The sequence below is a fragment of the Gymnoscopelus microlampas genome (assembly GCF_963454915.1).
Source record: "Gymnoscopelus microlampas genome assembly, chromosome: 15".
Classification (NCBI taxonomy): domain Eukaryota; kingdom Metazoa; phylum Chordata; class Actinopteri; order Myctophiformes; family Myctophidae; genus Gymnoscopelus; species Gymnoscopelus microlampas.
The window spans coordinates 3,236,679-3,255,703 of record NC_139952.1 but is presented as its reverse complement, the minus strand read 5'-3'; positions in this window follow the sequence as shown (position 1 = coordinate 3,255,703).

The window sequence follows — 19,025 nt, the reverse complement described above, 5'->3', positions numbered from 1 at the left end:
CATAATTTCATCATGTGTCTCGCTAGCCAATCACAGTGCTGAATAGAGTCAGCGGGTCAATGGGGTGTACAATGAGTGGCCAGGGGCCACCCATTGTGGGTGGAAGGGGTGTACAATGGGTGGCCAATCACAGTGCAGGGTTGGGGGGGTACAACGGGTGTGGGGGGTGAAATGGGTCGCCAATCACAGTGCAGCATTTCTCAATGTCCCAACCTCACATATAGGGGCGGCTACACCGCCCAAAAACAGTTTTGTACATTCTCTATGTGATGTTGACATTAACTCCAATGCCTAGGACAGTTACATGTAGTTTATAATCAGAAAATGAGAGCGACCACAAGTGCGAATAACAGTTCAAGAAGAGTCTTGCCAATTTTAGCCAGTGTTTCTTTAAGACTATACTTTTAGGGATCATTTCTATAGTATCGGACTGGAGAAATGAGTTTCTAAAGTGTTTGGTCTCGCTAACCACGATGATGAGTTGTGATATTTCCTCTTGAGCGTTAAGCAGACATTGAATAATGATTTAGTTCATATGTTCTGTCATTGATTACTGTTCTATGCTTCCTAGTGGAGTTATGAGGGAGGAAATATGATCTGAGTGGTTTGTCTTAAGGATCATTTGAAAAGTGATTTTTTTTACTGTGTGTACACACGCAGTTCTATAAACAGCAATCGAAAATTGGGCATTCCTCAGACTGCAAAGTTGAGAGATAGCAAAAACAACTACAAAAAGTGCTCCTCGGAGCACAGGTCTCCGCCAGGTCAGGTCTGTTATTCTGGCCTCCTGGTGGCGCTATAATAGGCCAATGTGAAAAGGGTGCCATTTATTATTTCACGGCAATCAGACACAGCATTCATGATTTGAGGCATTTTGTCCCAAAAATGTGTTTTGCTAAATTAGACCTGCTGGTGGCGCTATAACAGGCCAATGTGAAAAGGGTGTGATTTCTTCCTCGGCCTAGTGGGAATTTGCGTGTGAAATTTCACGGAAATTGCAAGCTGCGTTCATGATTTGAGGTAGTTTGTTCAAAACGGACCAATCCTGCAAACTTTGGATGGCAACCTTAACCAATGAGGATGGAATATGGGAAATCGGACAGATCAGGGTTGATCACATGACTATAGAGATACTGTGTATCGATTTGCATGACGTTTGGTTAAAAACTGTAGGAGTAATGTGAAAAAATGGGTTTTACACAAATCGGCCTCCTGGTGGCGCTATAACAGGCCCATGTGAAAAATTTGAGTCAGAGGTTCTGAATTGGCATCCAGGGAGTGTGTGTGCACAGTTTCGCAGTGACCGGGCCAACGGTGCCGGATATTTGGTGGTAACACACGGACAGGACGGACGGACACACACACGGACGGAGGGTAAAACATACTCTCTCGCCATGCCTTCGGCCTGTCGGAGACAATTGTTCTGAATTGGCATCCAGGGAGTGTGTGTGCACAGTTTCGCAGCGACCGGGTCAATGGTGCCGGAGATTTGGTGGTAACACACGGACAGGACGGACGGACACACACACGGACGGAGGGTAAAACATACTCTCTCGCCATGCCTTCGGCCTGTCGGAGACAATTGTTCTGAATTGGCATCCAGGGAGTGTGTGTGCACAGTTTCGCAGCGACCGGGCCAATGGTGCCGGAGATTTGGTGGTAACACACGGACAGGACGGACGGACACACACACGGACGGAGGGTAAAACATACTCTCTCGCCATGCCTTCGGCCTGGCGGAGACAATTATATCACCCACTCATTTAGACCTGTAATCATGTTATGTGGCAATAAAGTTGATTTTGATTCTCTTGTATGATAATGTTAAGTAAGGTTCTGAAATCTCCTTATTTACACATTCATCTAAAGTTTGAAAATCAATGTTTTGTGTCTATTTTTCCCAGATTGATATGTATGGATATCTGATTTATTATGTCATCAATCTCCTCTCAGAACAATTAAATTACATTCAGATGTATCTCCCCTGACATTGTTGAAAGGTGCATTGAAAATACGAAATGTTTCAATGTATTTGTGTTAAATATATTGGTAATCAAAAGTCTTTGAATAACATTTCTGTGACAGGTGTGTCGGTAGGAGTAGCCCATGCATACAGATGAAATAACTAGACAACTGCACACCATCTTAACTTGCTCATTAAAGAAAAAACAGTTTTGTACATTCTCTATGTGATGTTGACAGTAACTCCAATGCGTCCTAGGACAGATGTAGTTTATAATCAGAAAATGAGAGCGACCACAAGTGCGAACAACAGTTCAACAAGAGTCATGCCAATTTTAGCCAGTGTTTCTTTAAGACTATACTTTCAGGGATCATTTCTATAGTATCGGACTGGAGAAATGAATTTCTAAAGTGTTTGGTCTCGCTAACCACGATGATGAGTTGTGATATTTCCTATTGAGCGTTAAGCAGACATTGAATAATGATTTAGTTCATATGTTCTCTGTCATTGATGACTGTTCTATGCTTCCTAGTGGAGTTATGAGGGAGGAAATATGATCTGAGTGGTTTGTCTTAAGGATCATTTGAAATGTGAACTGTTTATTATTGTCTCCGCCAGGCCGAAGGCATGGCGAGAGAGTATGTTTTACCCTCCGTCCGTCCGTCCGTCCGTGTGTGCGTGCGTGTGTCCTGTCTGTGTGTTACCAGCTAATCTCCGGCACCGTTGGTCCGTTCGCTCCGAAACTGTGCACACACACTCCCTGGATGCCAATTCAGAACCTCTGCCCCAATTTTTTCACATGGGCCTGTTATAGCGCCACCAGGAGGCCGATTTGTGCAAAACACATTTTTTTACATTACTCCTACAGATTTTATCCAAATATCATGCAAATCGGTACACAGTATCTCTATAGTAATGTGATCAACACGGATCTGTCCGATTTCCCATATTCCATCCTGATTTTCTATGGTTGGCTTCCAAAGTTTGCAGGATTGGTCCGTTTTGAACAAACTGCCTCCAATCATGAACGCAGCTTGCCATTTCCATAAAATTGCACACGCACATTCCCACTAGGCCGAGGAAGAAATGCCACTTGAACATTTTCAAATCAGCCTCATGGTGGCGCTATAACTGGCCGATTTGCATTTTTAACTATAACTGCACCGATCTGCGTGAAACTTTGCACGCACACTCCCTAGAGGCCAAGGAAAAACATTAGACTGCAATTTTCACATCTGCTTTTTACAGCGCCACCAGGAGGCCGACTTATGTAAAATACATTTTTGGAGATTATTCCTTCAGATTCTGTCCAAAAAACACGCAAATTGGTACACTGCATCTCCATAGTCATGTGATTCTGATGGATCTGTCCGATATTTCATATTCCATCCTATTTGGCTTACAGTGGCTTCCAAAGTTTGCAGGATTGGTCAGTTTTAAACAAAATGCCTCAAAACATGAATGCAGTGTGCAATTTCCGTGAAAGTTTGCATGCAGATTCCCACTAAGCCGAGGAAGAAATGCCCCCCTTTTCACATTCACATTGGCCTTTATAGCGCCACCAGCAGGTCTAATTTAGCAAAACACAATTTTGGAACAAAATGCCTCAAATCATGAATGCAGTGTCCCATTGAAAGGCCTAAGAAGAAATGCCACCCTTTTCACATTGGCCTATTATAGCGCCACCAGGAGGCCACAATAACCTACCTGACCTGGCGGAGACCTGTGCTCCGAGGAGCACTTTTTCTAGTTTTACTGTGTGTACACACGCAGTTCTATAAACAGCAATTGAAAATGTGTGATTCCTCAGACTGCAAAGTTTAGAGATAGCAAAAACAATTATATCACCCACTCATTGTCTCCGCCAGGCCGAAAGGCATGGCGAGAGAGTATGTTTTACCCTCCGTCCGTCCTTCCGTCCGTGTGTCCGTGTGTGTGTCCTGTCTGTGTGTTACCAGCTAATCTCCGGCACCGTTGGTCCGTTCGCTCCGAAACTGTGCACACACACTCCCTGGATGCCAATTCAGAACCTCTGCCCCAATTTTTTCACATGGGCCTGTTATAGCGCCACCAGGAGGCCGATTTGTGCAAAACACATTTTTTTACATTACTCCTACAGATTTTATCCAAATGTCATGCAAATCGGTACACAGTATCTCTATAGTCATGAGATCAACACGGATCTGTCCGATTTCCCATATTCCATCCTGATTGCCTATGGTTGGCTTCCAAAGTTTGCAGGATTGGTCCGTTTTGAACAAAATGCCTCAAACTATGCATGCAGCTTGCGATTTCCGTGAAATTTCACACACACATTCCCACTAGGCCGAGGAAGAAATGCCACCCTTTTCTCATTGGCCTGTTATAGCGCCACCAGCAGGTCTAATTTAGCAAAACACATTTTTGGAACAAAATGCCTCAAATCATGAATGCAGTGTCTGATTGCCGTGAAAGACCTAAGAATAAATGGCACCCTTTTCACATTGGCCTATTATAGCGCCACCAGGAGGCCACAATAACGTACCTGACCTGGCGGAGACCTGTGCTCTGAGGAGCACTTTTTCTAGTTTAGACCTGTAATCATGTTACTGTATGTGACAATAAAGTTGATTTTGATTCTCTTGTATGATAATGTTAAGGTTCTGAAATCTCCTTATTTACACATTCATCTACAGTTTGAAAATCAATGTTTTGTGTCTATTTTTCCCAGATTGATATGCATGGATATCTGATTTATTCTGTCATCAATCTCCTCTCAGAACAATTAAATTACATTCAGATGTATCTCCCCTGACATTGTTGAAAGATGCATTGAAAATACGCAATGTTTCAATGTATTTGTGTTAAATGTAATCAAAAGTCTTTGAATAACATTTCTGTGACAGGTGTGTCGGTAGGAGTAGCCCATGCATACAGATGAAATAACTAGACACCTGCACACCATCTTAACTTGCTCAATAAAGAAAAAACTGTTTTGTACATTCTCTATGTGATGTTGACATTAACTCCAATGCCTAGGACAGATACATGTAGTTTATAATCAGAAAATGAGAGCGACCACAAGTGCGAACAACAGTTCAACAAGAGTCTTGCCAATTTTAGCCAGTGTTTCTTTAAGACTATACTTTCAGGGATCATTTCTATAGTATCGGATTGGAGAAATGAGTTTCTAAAGTGTTTGGTCTCGCTAACCACAATGATGAGTTGTAATATTTCCTCTTGAGCGTTAAGCAGACATTGAATAATGATTTAGTTCATATGTTCTCTGTCATTGATGACTGTTCTATGCTTCCTAGTGGAGTTATGAGGGAGGAAATATGATCTGAGTGGTTTGTCTTAAGGATCATTTGAAATGTGAACTGTTTTTTATTTTACTGTGTGTACACACGCAGTTCTATAAACAGCAATTGAAAATGTGGGATTCCTCAGACTGCAAAGTTTAGAGATAGCAAAAACAATTATATCACCTACTCATTTAGACCTGTAATCATGTTATTGTATGTGACAATAAAGTTGATTTTGATTCTCTTGTATGATAATGTTAAGGTTCTGAAATCTCCTTATTTACACATTCATCTACGGTTTGAAAATCAATGTTTTGTGTCAATTTTTCCCAGATTGATATGTATGGATATCTGATTTATTCTGTCATCAATCTCCTCTCAGAACAATTAAATTACATTCAGATTTATCTCCCCTGACATTGTTGAAAGGTGCATTGAAAATACGAAATGTTTCAATGTATTTGTGTTAAATATATCGGTAATCAAAAGTCTTTGAATAACATTTCTGTGACAGGTGTGTCGGTAGGAGTAGCCCATGCATACAGATGAAATAACTAGACACCTGCACACCATCTTAACTTGCTCAATAAAGAAAAAACTGTTTTGTACATTCTCTATGTGATGTTGACATTAACTCCAATGCCTAGGACAGATACATGTAGTTTATAATCAGAAAATGAGAGCGAACACAAGTGCGAACAACAGTTCAACAAGAGTATTGCCAATTTTAGCCAGTGTTTCTTTAAGACTATACTTTCAGGGATCATTTCTATAGTATCGGACTGGAGAAATGAGTTTCTAAAGTGTTTGGTCTCGCTAACCACGATGATGAGTTGTGATATTTCCTCTTGAGCGTTAAGCAGACATTGAATAATGATTTAGTTCATATGTTCTCTGTCATTGATGACTGTTCTATGCTTCCTAGTGGAGTTATGAGGGAGGAAATATGATCTGAGTGGTTTGTCTTAAGGATCATTTGAAATGTGAACTGTTTATTATTTTACTGTGTATACACACGCAGTTCTGTAAACAGCAATTGAAAATGTGGGATTACTCAGACTGCAAAGTTTAGAGATAGCAAAAACAATTATATCACCCACTCATTTAGACCTGTAATCATGTTACTGTATGTGACAATAAAGTTGATTTTGATTCTCTTGTATGATAATGTTAAGGTTCTGAAATCTCCTTATTTACACATTCATCTACAGTTTGAAAATCAATGTTTTGTGTCTATTTTTCCCAGATTGATATGTATGGATATCTGATTTATTCTGTCATCAATCTCCTCTCAGAACAATTAAATTACATTCAGATGTATCTCCCCTGACATTGTTGAAAGATGCATTGAAAATACGAAATGTTTCAATGTATTTGTGTTAAATGTAATCAAAAGTCTTTGAAAAACATTTCTGTGACAGGTGTGTCGGTAGGAGTAGCCCATGCATACAGATGAAATAACTAGACACCTGCACACCATCTTAACTTGCTCAATAAAGAAAAAACTGTTTTGTACATTCTCTATGTGATGTCGACATTAACTCCAATGCCTAGGACAGATACATGTAGTTTATAATCAGAAAATGAGAGCGACCACAAGTGCGAACAACAGTTCAACAAGAGTATTGCCAATTTTAGCCAGTGTTTCTTTAAGACTATACTTTCAGGGATCATTTCTATAGTATCGGACTGGAGAAATGAGTTTCTAAAGTGTTTGGTCTCGCTAACCACGATGATGAGTTGTGATATTTCCTCTTGAGCGTTAAGCAGACATTGAATAATGATTTAGTTCATATGTTCTCTGTCATTGATGACTGTTCTATGCTTCCTAGTGGAGTTATGAGGGAGGAAATATGATCTGAGTGGTTTGTCTTAAGGATCATTTGAAATGTGAACTGTTTATTATTTTACTGTGTACACACACGGTTCTATAAACAGCAATTGAAAATGTGGGATTCCTCAGACTGCAAAGTTTAGAGATAGCAAAAACAATTATATCACCCACTCATTTACACCTGTAATCATGTTACTGTATGTGACAATAAAGTTGATTTTGATTCTCTTGTATGATAATGTTAAGGTTCTGAAATCTCCTTATTTACACATTCATCTACAGTTTGAAAATCAATGTTTTGTGTCTGTTTTTCCCAGATTGATATGTATGGATATCTGATTTATTCTGTCATCAATCTCCTCTCAGAACAATTAAATTACATTCAGATGTATCTCCCCTGACATTGTTGAAAGATGCATTGAAAATACGAAATGTTTCAATGTATTTGTGTTAAATATATTGGTAATCAAAAGTCTTTGAATAACATTTCTGTGACAGGTGTGTCGGTAGGAGTAGCCCATGCATACAGATGAAATAACTAGACACCTGCACACCATCTTAACTTGCTCAATAAAGAAAAAACTGTTTTGTACATTCTCTATGTGATGTTGACATTAACTCCAATGCCTAGGACAGATACATGTAGTTTATAATCAGAAAATGAGAGCGACCACAAGTGCGAACTAGAAAAAGTGCTCCTCGGAGCACAGGTCTCCGCCAAGTCAGGTAGGCTATTGTGGCCTCCTGGTGGCGCTATAATAGGCCAACGTGAAAAGGGTGCCATTTCTTCTTAGGCCTTTGCACGACAACCGGACACTGACTGTATTCATGATTTGAGGCATTTTGTTAAAAACATGTGTTTCACTAAATTAGACCCAGGCCCGGATTGGCCGTCGGGAGGACCGGGACTATTCCCGGTGGCCTGCCCTCTAGTGGCCTGCCTGAAAATTTTTTTTTTTTTTTTTTTTTTTTTTTTTTTGGATCAAAAAAAAATATCAGGTCAGGCCAGCCATCCACAGCCAGCGCGGCGCTTAAGTGATGCAGCAAAAAAAAATCTCTCCTAAGCTCAGGCCAGGCCAACCACAGTCAATTTCAATTCAATGCAGTCAGTGTTGCTTGCAGCTCAGTGCAGCTGCGGGCCTCCCCCCTACCTTTAACCCCCAAAAAGGCCCCCCTTTTGTAAGGCCCCCCAAAAATAAGGGCCCCCCAAAAAAGGGCCCCCCCCAAAAAAAATCAGGGTGGCCTGGGTGGGCGTGTATCTCCCGGCCACATTTGGAGTCCCACTCCGGCCCTGATTAGACCTGTTGGTGGCGCTATAACAGGCCAATGTTAAAAGGGTGGCATTTGTTCCTCAACATAGTGTGAATGTGCGTGCAAAGTTTGAGCGCAATTGGACGGTGCGTTCATGATTTGCAGAATTTTGTTCAAAACAAGCCAATAATGCAAACTTTAGATGTCAATCTTAGCCAATCAGTATGGAATATGAAAAATCAAACACATCCGTCGTGATCACATGACTATAGAGATCATGTGTACCGATTTGCGTGAAATTTGGATGAAATTGGAAGGAGTAGTATAAAAAAAAATGTTTTACACAAGTCGGCCTCCTGGTGGCGCTATAAAAGGCAGATGTGAAAAATGCAGGGCAAAGGCTTTTCCTTGACCTATAGGGAGTGTGCATACAAAGGTTTACACAGATCGGTGCAATTATAGGTAAAAACACGAATCGGCCTGTTATAGCGCCACCATGAGGCTGATTTGAAAATGTTCAAATGGTAGTTCTTCCTCGGCCTAATGGGAATGTGTGTGCAAAATTTCACGGAAATTGCATGCTGTGTTCATGATTTGAGGCATTTTGTTCAAAACGGTGCACTCCTGCAAACTTTGGAAGACATTTTTAGCCAATCAGGATGGAATATGAGAAATCTGAAAGACCTGTTTCGTTTAATGACTATAGAGATACTGTGTACCGTTTGTGGGATTTTTGGACAAAATCTGTAGGAGTACTGTCAAAAAAAGTGTTTTGCACAAATCGGCCTCCTGGTGGCGCTATAACAGGCCCCTGTGAAAAATTTGGGGCAGAGGTTCTGCTCTGGTATCCAGGGACTGTGTGTGCACAGTTTGGCTACGAGCAAGCCAACGGTGCCGGAGATTAGCTGTACACAGACAGATCGAATGACGGACGGACGGACGGACGGACACACGGACGGACGGACAGGGGGTAAAACATACTCTCTCGCCATGCCTTTCGGCCTGGCGGAGACAACAACAGTTCAACAAGAGTATTGCCAATTTTAGCCAGTGTTTCTTTAAGACTATACTTTCAGGGATCATTTCTATAGTATCGGACTGGAGAAATGAGTTTCTAAAGTGTTTGGTCTCGCTAACCACGATGATGAGTTGTGATATTTCCTCTTGAGCGTTAAGCAGACATTGAATAATGATTTAGTTCATATGTTCTCTGTCATTGATGACTGTTCTATGCTTCCTAGTGGAGTTATGAGGGAGGAAATATGATCTGAGTGGTTTGTCTTAAGGATCATTTGAAATGTGAACTGTTTATTATTTTACTGTGTATACACACGCAGTTCTGTAAACAGCAATTGAAAATGTGGGATTCCTCAGACTGCAAAGTTTGGAGATAGCAAAAACAATTATATCACCCACTCATTTAGACCTGTAATCATGTTACTGTATGTGACAATAAAGTTGATTTTGATTCTCTTGTATGATAATGTTAAGGTTCTGAAATCTCCTTATTTACACATTCATCTACAGTTTGAAAATCAATGTTGTGTGTCTATTTTTCCCAGATTGATATGTATGGATATCTGATTTATTCTGTCATCAATCTCCTCTCAGAACAATTAAATTACATTCAGATGTATCTCCCCTGACATTGTTGAAAGATGCATTGAAAATACGAAATGTTTCAATGTATTTGTGTTAAATATATTGGTAATCAAAAGTCTTTGAATAACATTTCTGTGACAGGTGTGTCGGTAGGAGTAGCCCATGCATACAGATGAAATAACTAGACACCTGCACACCATCTTAACTTGCTCAATACAGAAAAAACTGTTTTGTACATTCTCTATGTGATGTTGACATTAACTCCAATGCCTAGGACAGATACATGTAGTTTATAATCAGAAAATGAGAGCGACCACAAGTGCGAACAACAGTTCAACAAGAGTATTGCCAATTTTAGCCAGTGTTTCTTTAAGACTATACTTTCAGGGATCATTTCTATAGTATCGGACTGGAGAAATGAGTTTCTAAAGTGTTTGGTCTCGCTAACCACGATGATGAGTTGTGATATTTCCTCTTGAGCGTTAAGCAGACATTGAATAATGATTTAGTTCATATGTTCTCTGTCATTGATGACTGTTCTATGCTTCCTAGTGGAGTTATGAGGGAGGAAATATGATCTGAGTGGTTTGTCTTAAGGATCATTTGAAATGTGAACTGTTTATTATTTTACTGTGTATACACACGCAGTTCTATAAACAGCAATTGAAAATGTGGGATTCCTCAGACTGCAAAGTTTAGAGATAGCAAAAACAATTATATCACCCACTCATTTAGACCTGTAATCATGTTACTGTATGTGACAATAAAGTTGATTTTGATTCTCTTGTATGATAATGTTAAGGTTCTGAAATCTCCTTATTTACACATTCATCTACAGTTTGAAAATCAATGTTTTGTGTCTATTTTTCCCAGATTGATATGTATGGATATCTGATTTATTCTGTCATCAATCTCCTCTCAGAACAATTAAATTACATTCAGATGTATCTCCCCTGACAATGTTGAAAGCTGCATTGAAAATACGAAATGTTTCAATGTATTTGTGTTAAATATATTGGTAATCAAAAGTCTTTGAATAACATTTCTGTGACAGGTGTGTCGGTAGGAGTAGCCCATGCATACAGATGAAATAACTAGACACCTGCACACCATCTTCACTTGCTCAATAAAGAAAAAACTGTTTTGTACATTCTCTATGTGATGTTGACATTAACTCCAATTCCTAGGACAGATACATGTAGTTTATAATCAGAAAATGAGAGCGACCACAAGTGCGAACAACAGTTCAACAAGAGTATTGCCAATTTTAGCCAGTGTTTCTTTAAGACTATACTTTCAGGGATCATTTCTATAGTATCGGACTGGAGAAATGAGTTTCTAAAGTGTTTGGTCTCGCTAACCACGATGATGAGTTGTGATATTTCCTCTTGAGCGTTAAGCAGACATTGAATAATGATTTAGTTCATATGTTCTCTGTCATTGATGACTGTTCTATGCTTCCTAGTGGAGTTTTGAGGGAGGAAATATGATCTGAGTGGTTTGTCTTAAGGATCATTGTCTCCGCCAGGCCGTAAGGCATGGCGAGAGAGTATGTTTTACCCTCCGTCCGTGTGTCCGTCCGTCCGTGTGTCCGTGTGTTACCAGCTAATCTCCGGCACCGTTGGCCCGGTCGCTGCGAAACTTTGCACGCACACTCCCTGGATGCCAATTCAGAACCTCTGCCTCAAATTTTTCACATGGCCTGTTATAGCGCCACCAGGAGGCTGATTTGTGCAAAACCCATTTTTTCACATTATTCCTACAGTTTTTAACCAAACGTCATGCAAATCGGTACACAGTATCTCTATAGTCATGTGATCAACCCTGATCTGTCCGATTTCCCATATTCCATCCTTATTGGTTAAGGTTGCCATCCAAAGTTTTCAGGATTGGTCCGTTTTGAACAAACTGCCTCAAACCATGAACGCAGCGTGCGATTTCCGTGAAATTTCACACGCACATTCCCACTAGGCCGAGGAAGAAATGCCACCCTTTTCACATTGGCCTGTTATAGCGCCACCAGCAGGTCTAATTTAGCAAAACACATTTTTGGAACAAAATGCTTCAAATCATGAATGCAGTGTCCGATTGCCGTGAACGACCTAAGAATAAATGGCACCCTTTTCACATTGGCCTATTGTAGCGCCACCAGGAGGCCACAATAGCCTACCCGACCTGGCGGAGACCTGTGCTCCGAGGAGCACTTTTTCTAGTTTGAAATGTGATTTTTTTTATTATTTTACTGTGTGTACACACGCAGTTCTATAAACAGCAAATGAAAATGTGGCATTCCTCAAACTGTAAAGTTGAGACATAGCAAAAACAATTATATCACCCACTCATTTAGACCTGTAATCATGTTACTGTATGTGACAATAAAGTTGATTTTGATTCTCTTGTATGATAATGTTAAGGTTCTGAAATCTCCTTATTTACACATTCATCTACAGTTTGAAAATCAATGTTTTGTGTCTATTTTTCCCAGAATGATATGTATGGATATCTGATTTATTCTGTCATCAATCTCCTCTCAGAACAATTAAATTACATTCAGATGTATCTCCCCTGACATTGTTGAAAGATGCATTGAAAATACGAAATGTTTCAATGTATTTGTGTTAAATGTAATCAAAAGTCTTTGAATAACATTTCTGTGACAGGTGTGTCGGTAGGAGTAGCCCATGCATACAGATGAAATAACTAGACACCTGCACACCATCTTAACTTGCTCAATAAAGAAAAAACTGTTTTGTACATTCTCTATGTGATGTTGACATTAACTCCAATTCCTAGGACAGATACATGTAGTTTATAATCAGAAAATGAGAGCGACCACAAGTGCGAACAACAGTTCAACAAGAGTATTGCCAATTTTAGCCAGTGTTTCTTTAAGACTATACTTTCAGGGATCATTTCTATAGTATCGGACTGGAGAAATGAGTTTCTAAAGTGTTTGGTCTCGCTAACCACGATGATGAGTTGTGATATTTCCTCTTGAGCGTTAAGCAGACATTGAATAATGATTTAGTTCATATGTTCTCTGTCATTGATGACTGTTCTATGCTTCCTAGTGGAGTTTTGAGGGAGGAAATATGATCTGAGTGGTTTGTCTTAAGGATCATTGTCTCCGCCAGGCCGTAAGGCATGGCGAGAGAGTATGCTTTACCCTCCGTCCGTGTGTCCGTCCGTCCGTGTGTCCGTGTGTTACCAGCTAATCTCTGGCACCGTTGGCCCGGTCGCTGCGAAACTTTGCACGCACACTCCCTGGATGCCAATTCAGAACCTCTGCCTCAAATTTTTCACATGGGCCTGTTATAGCGCCACCAGGAGGCCGATTTGTGCAAAACCCATTTTTTCACATTATTCCTACAGTTTTTAACCAAACGTCATGCAAATCGGTACACAGTATCTCTATAGTCATGTGATCAACCCTGATCTGTCCGATTTCCCATATTCCATCCTTATTGGTTAAGGTTGCCATCCAAAGTTTTCAGGATTGGTCCGTTTTGAACAAACTGCCTCAAACCATGAACGCAGCGTGCGATTTCCGTGAAATTTCACACGCACATTCCCACTAGGCCGAGGAAGAAATGCCACCCTTTTCACATTGGCCTGTTATAGCGCCACCAGCAGGTCTAATTTAGCAAAACACATTTTTGGAACAAAATGCTTCAAATCATGAATGCAGTGTCCGATTGGCGTGAACGACCTAAGAATAAATGGCACCCTTTTCACATTGGCCTATTGTAGCGCCACCAGGAGGCCACAATAGCCTACCCGACCTGGCGGAGACCTGTGCTCCGAGGAGCACTTTTTCTAGTTTTTATTATTTTACTGTGTGTACACACGCAGTTCTATAAACAGCAAATGAAAATGTGGCATTCCTCAAACTGTAAAGTTGAGACATAGCAAAAACAATTATATCACCCACTCATTTAGACCTGTAATCATGTTACTGTATGTGACAATAAAGTTGATTTTGATTCTCTTGTATGATAATGTTAAGGTTCTGAAATCTCCTTATTTACACATTCATCTACAGTTTGAAAATCAATGTTTTGTGTCTATTTTTCCCAGATTGATATGTGATTTAGTTCATATGTTCTCTGTCATTGATGACTGTTCTATGCTTCCTAGTGGAGTAATGAGGGAGGAAATATGATCTGAGTGGTTTGTCTTAAGGATCATTTGAAATGTGAACTGTTTATTATTTTACTGTGTATACACACGCAGTTCTATAAACAGCAATTGAAAATGTGGGACTCCTCAGACTGCAAAGTTTAGAGATAGCAAAAACAATTATATCACCCACTCATTTAGACCTGTAATCATGTTACTGTATGTGACAATAAAGTTGATTTTGATTCTCTTGTATGATAATGTTAAGGTTCTGAAATCTCCTTATTTACACATTCATCTACAGTTTGAAAATCAATGTTTTGTGTCTATTTTTCCCAGATTGATATGTATGGATATCTGATTTATTCTGTCATCAATCTCCTCTCAGAACAATTAAATTACATTCAGATGTATCTCCCCTGACATTGTTGAAAGATGCATTGAAAATACGAAATGTTTCAATGTATTTGTGTTAAATATATTGGTAATCAAAAGTCTTTGAATAACATTTCTGTGACAGGTGTGTCGGTAGGAGTAGCCCATGCATACAGATGAAATAACTAGACACATGCACACCATCTTAACTTGCTCAATAAAGAAAAAACTGTTTTGTACATTCTCTATGTGATGTTGACATTAACTCCAATGCCTAGGACAGATACATGTAGTTTATAATCAGAAAATGAGAGCGACCACAAGTGCGAACAACAGTTCAACAAGAGTATAGCCAATTTTAGCCAGTGTTTCTTTAAGACTATACTTTCAGGGATCATTTCAATAGTATCGGACTGGAGAAATGAGTTTCTAAAGTGTTTCGTCTCGCTAACCACGATGATGAGTTGTGATATTTCCTCTTGAGCGTTAAGCAGACATTGAATAATGATTTAGTTCATATGTTCTCTGTCATTGATGACTGTTCTATGCTTCCTAGTGGAGTTATGAGGGAGGAAATATGATCTGAATGGTTTGTCTTTACTCATGACTGTTTTGCTCACCACCTCAACAATCTAATCGTAAAATATGCGGACGATACCACCGTCATCGGGCTGATAAAATCTGACGCTGAGTCCAATTACAGATCAGAGGTTCAGAACCTAGTTAGGTGGAGCGAGGACAACAACCTCATTCTTAATGCTTCAAAAACGAAGGAGCTCATTGATTTCCGCCGTAAAAAGACACCTCCTCATCCCCTAACAATCAATGGTACAGAGGTTGAGATGGTAAAAAGCATAACATTTCTTGGTGTAACCTTTTCGGAGGATCTCAGCTGGCACTCTAACACCAACTTAATTCTCAAAAAGTCCCAGCAACGGCTCTTCTTTTTAAGAAGACTAAAAGAGTTCACTCTCAATGGTCAGATTCTTCTTAATTTCTATCGCTGCATTATTGAGAGTATTCTTACTAGTTCTTTTACAGTTTGGTTTGGTAACCTCACAGTGAAGGAGCGAAAATCCCTGAATAGAGTAGTGCGCCTTGCCCGAAAAATAACTGGTGCCAACCTACCAGCTCTAGAAGAGCTCTATAGTGCTAGACTCTTATCTCGGGCCTCCAGTATCATGGAGGGCTCTGCTGGTCATCCGGCCGCAGGCCTCTTTGCACTACTCCCCTCGGGCAGACGATACCAATCTATTGGTTGCTCCACAAACCGCTCTGCAAACAGCTTTTTCCCAAGCGCAGTGCGTAAATTAAATGAAAAATTGCCCCTGTCTAGATCCTAGACCACGCTCCCCCTCTTCTCCCTTTATCAATCTCCTGTAAGGAAGGACTGGTCCAAGGTGTATCCAAAAATGCTCATGTCCCTCTCGTATTTATTTCCTCATGCTTCTATGAATTGTTGATGTCTTTTTTGTACCTTTTGTATCAATGTCTTGTAAATGTTTTTTAATTGTTTTTAGCTCTTGCACCCCATTTCCAATGTAGTTCACTACAAATGGCAAATAAAATGACTCTGACTCTGACTCTGACCCTTAAGGATCATTTGAAATGTGAACTGTTTATTATTTTACTGTGTATACACACGCAGTTCTATAAACAGCAATTGAAAATGTGGGATTCCTCAGACTGCAAAGTTTAGAGATAGCAAAAACAATTATATCACCCACTCATTTAGACCTGTAATCATGTTACTGTATGTGACAATAAAGTTGATTTTGATTCTCTTGTATGATAATGTTAAGGTTCTGAAATCTCCTTATTTACACATTCATCTACAGTTTGAAAATCAATGTTTTGTGTCTATTTTTCCCAGATTGATATGTATGGATATCTGATTTATTCTGTCATCAATTTCCTCTCAGAACAATTAAATTACATTCAAATGTATCTCCCCTGACATTGTTGAAAGATGCATTGAAAATACGAAATGTTTCAATGTATTTGTGTTAAATATATTGGTAATCAAAAGTCTTTGAATAACATTTCTGTGACAGGTGTGTCGGTAGGAGTAGCCCATGCATACAGATGAAATAACTAGACACCTGCACACCATCTTAACTTGCTCAATAAAGAAAAAAATGTTTTGTACATTCTCTATGTGATGTTGACATTAACTCCAATGCCTACTGTAGGACAGATACATGTAGTTTATAATCAGAAAATGAGAGCGACCACAAGTGCGAACAACAGTTCAACAAGAGTATTGCCAATTTTAGCCAGCGTTTCTTTAAGACTATACTTTCAGGGATCATTTCTATAGTATCGGACTGGAGAAATGAGTTTCTAAAGTGTTTGGTCTCGCTAACCACGATGATGAGTTGTGATATTTCCTCTTGAGCGTTAAGCAGACATTGAATAATGATTTAGTTCATATGTTCTCTGTCATTGATGACTGTTCTATGCTTCCTAGTGGAGTTATGAGGGAGGAAATATGATCTGAATGGTTTGTCTTTACTCATGACTGTTTTGCTCACCACCTCAACAATCTAATCGTAAAATATGCGGACGATACCACCGTCATCGGGCTGATAAAATCTGACGCTGAGTCCAATTACAGATCAGAGGTTCAGAACCTAGTTAGGTGGAGCGAGGACAACAACCTCATTCTTAATGCTTCAAAAACGAAGGAGCTCATCATTGATTTCCGCCGTAAAAAGACACCTCCTCATCCCCTAACAATCAATGGTACAGAGGTTGAGATGGTAAAAAGCATAACATTTCTTGGTGTAACCTTTTCGGAGGATCTCAGCTGGCACTCTAACACCAACTTAATTCTCAAAAAGTCCCAGCAACGGCTCTTCTTTTTAAGAAGACTAAAAGAGTTCACTCTCAATGGTCAGATTCTTCTTAATTTCTATCGCTGCATTATTGAGAGTATTCTTACTAGTTCTTTTACAGTTTGGTTTGGTAACCTCACAGTGAAGGAGCGAAAATCCCTGAATAGAGTAGTGCGCCTTGCCCGAAAAATAACTGGTGCCAACCTACCAGCTCTAGAAGAGCTCTATAGTGCTAGACTCTTATCTCGGGCCTCCAGTATCATGGAGGGCTCTGCTGGTCATCCGGCCGCAGGCCTCTTTGCACTACTCCCCTCGGGCAGACGATACCAATCTATTGGTTGCTCCACAAACCGCTCTGCAAACAGCTTTTTCCCAAGCGCAGTGCTTAAATTAAATGAAAAATTGCCCCTGTCTAGATCCTAGACCACGCTCCCCCTCTTCTCCCTTTATCAATCTCCTGTAAGGAAGGACTGGTCCAAGGTGTATCCAAAAATGCTCATGTCCCTCTCGTATTTATTTCCTCATGCCTCTATGAATTGTTGATGTCTTTTTTGTACATTTTGTATCAATGTCTTGTAAATGTTTTTTAATTGTTTTTAGCTCTTGCACCCCATTTCCAATGTAGTTCACTACAAATGGCAAATAAAATGACTCTGACTCTGACTCTGACCCTTAAGGATCATTTGAAATGTGAACTGTTTATTATTTTACTGTGTATACACACGCAGTTCTATAAACAGCAATTGAAAATGTGGGATTCCTCAGACTGCAAAGTTTAGAGATAGCAAAAACAATTATATCACCCACTCATTTAGACCTGTAATCATGTTACTGTATGTGACAATAAAGTTGATTTTGATTCTCTTGTATGATAATGTTAAGGTTCTGAAATCTCCTTATTTACACATTCATCTACAGTTTGAAAATCAATGTTTTGTGTCTATTTTTCCCAGATTGATATGTATGGATATCTGATTTATTCTGTCATCAATCTCCTCTCAGAACAATTAAATTACATTCAGATGTATCTCCCCTGACAATGTTGAAAGCTGCATTGAAAATACGAAATGTTTCAATGTATTTGTGTTAAATATATTGGTAATCAAAAGTCTTTGAATAACATTTCTGTGACAGGTGTGTCGGTAGGAGTAGCCCATGCATACAGATGAAATAACTAGACACCTGCACACCATCTTCACTTGCTCAATAAAGAAAAAACTGTTTTGTACATTCTCTATGTGATGTTGACATTAACTCCAATTCCTAGGACAGATACATGTAGTTTATAATCAGAAAATGAGAGCGACCACAAGTGCGAACAACAGTTCAACAAGAGTATTGCCAATTTTAGCCAGTGTTTCTTTAAGACTATACTTTCAGGGATCATTTCTATAGTATCGGACTGGAGAAATGAGTTTCTAAAGTGTTTGGTCTCGCTAACCACGATGATGAGTTGTGATATTTCCTCTTGAGCGTTAAGCAGACATTGAATAATGATTTAGTTCATATGTTCTCTGTCATTGATGACTGTTCTATGCTTCCTAGTGGAGTTTTGAGGGAGGAAATATGATCTGAGTGGTTTGTCTTAAGGATCATTGTCTCCGCCAGGCCGTAAGGCATGGCGAGAGAGTATGTTTTACCCTCCGTCCGTGTGTCCGTCCGTCCGTGTGTCCGTGTGTCCGTGTGTTACCAGCTAATCTCCGGCACCGTTGGCCCGGTCGCTGCGAAACTTTGCACGCACACTCCCTGGATGCCAATTC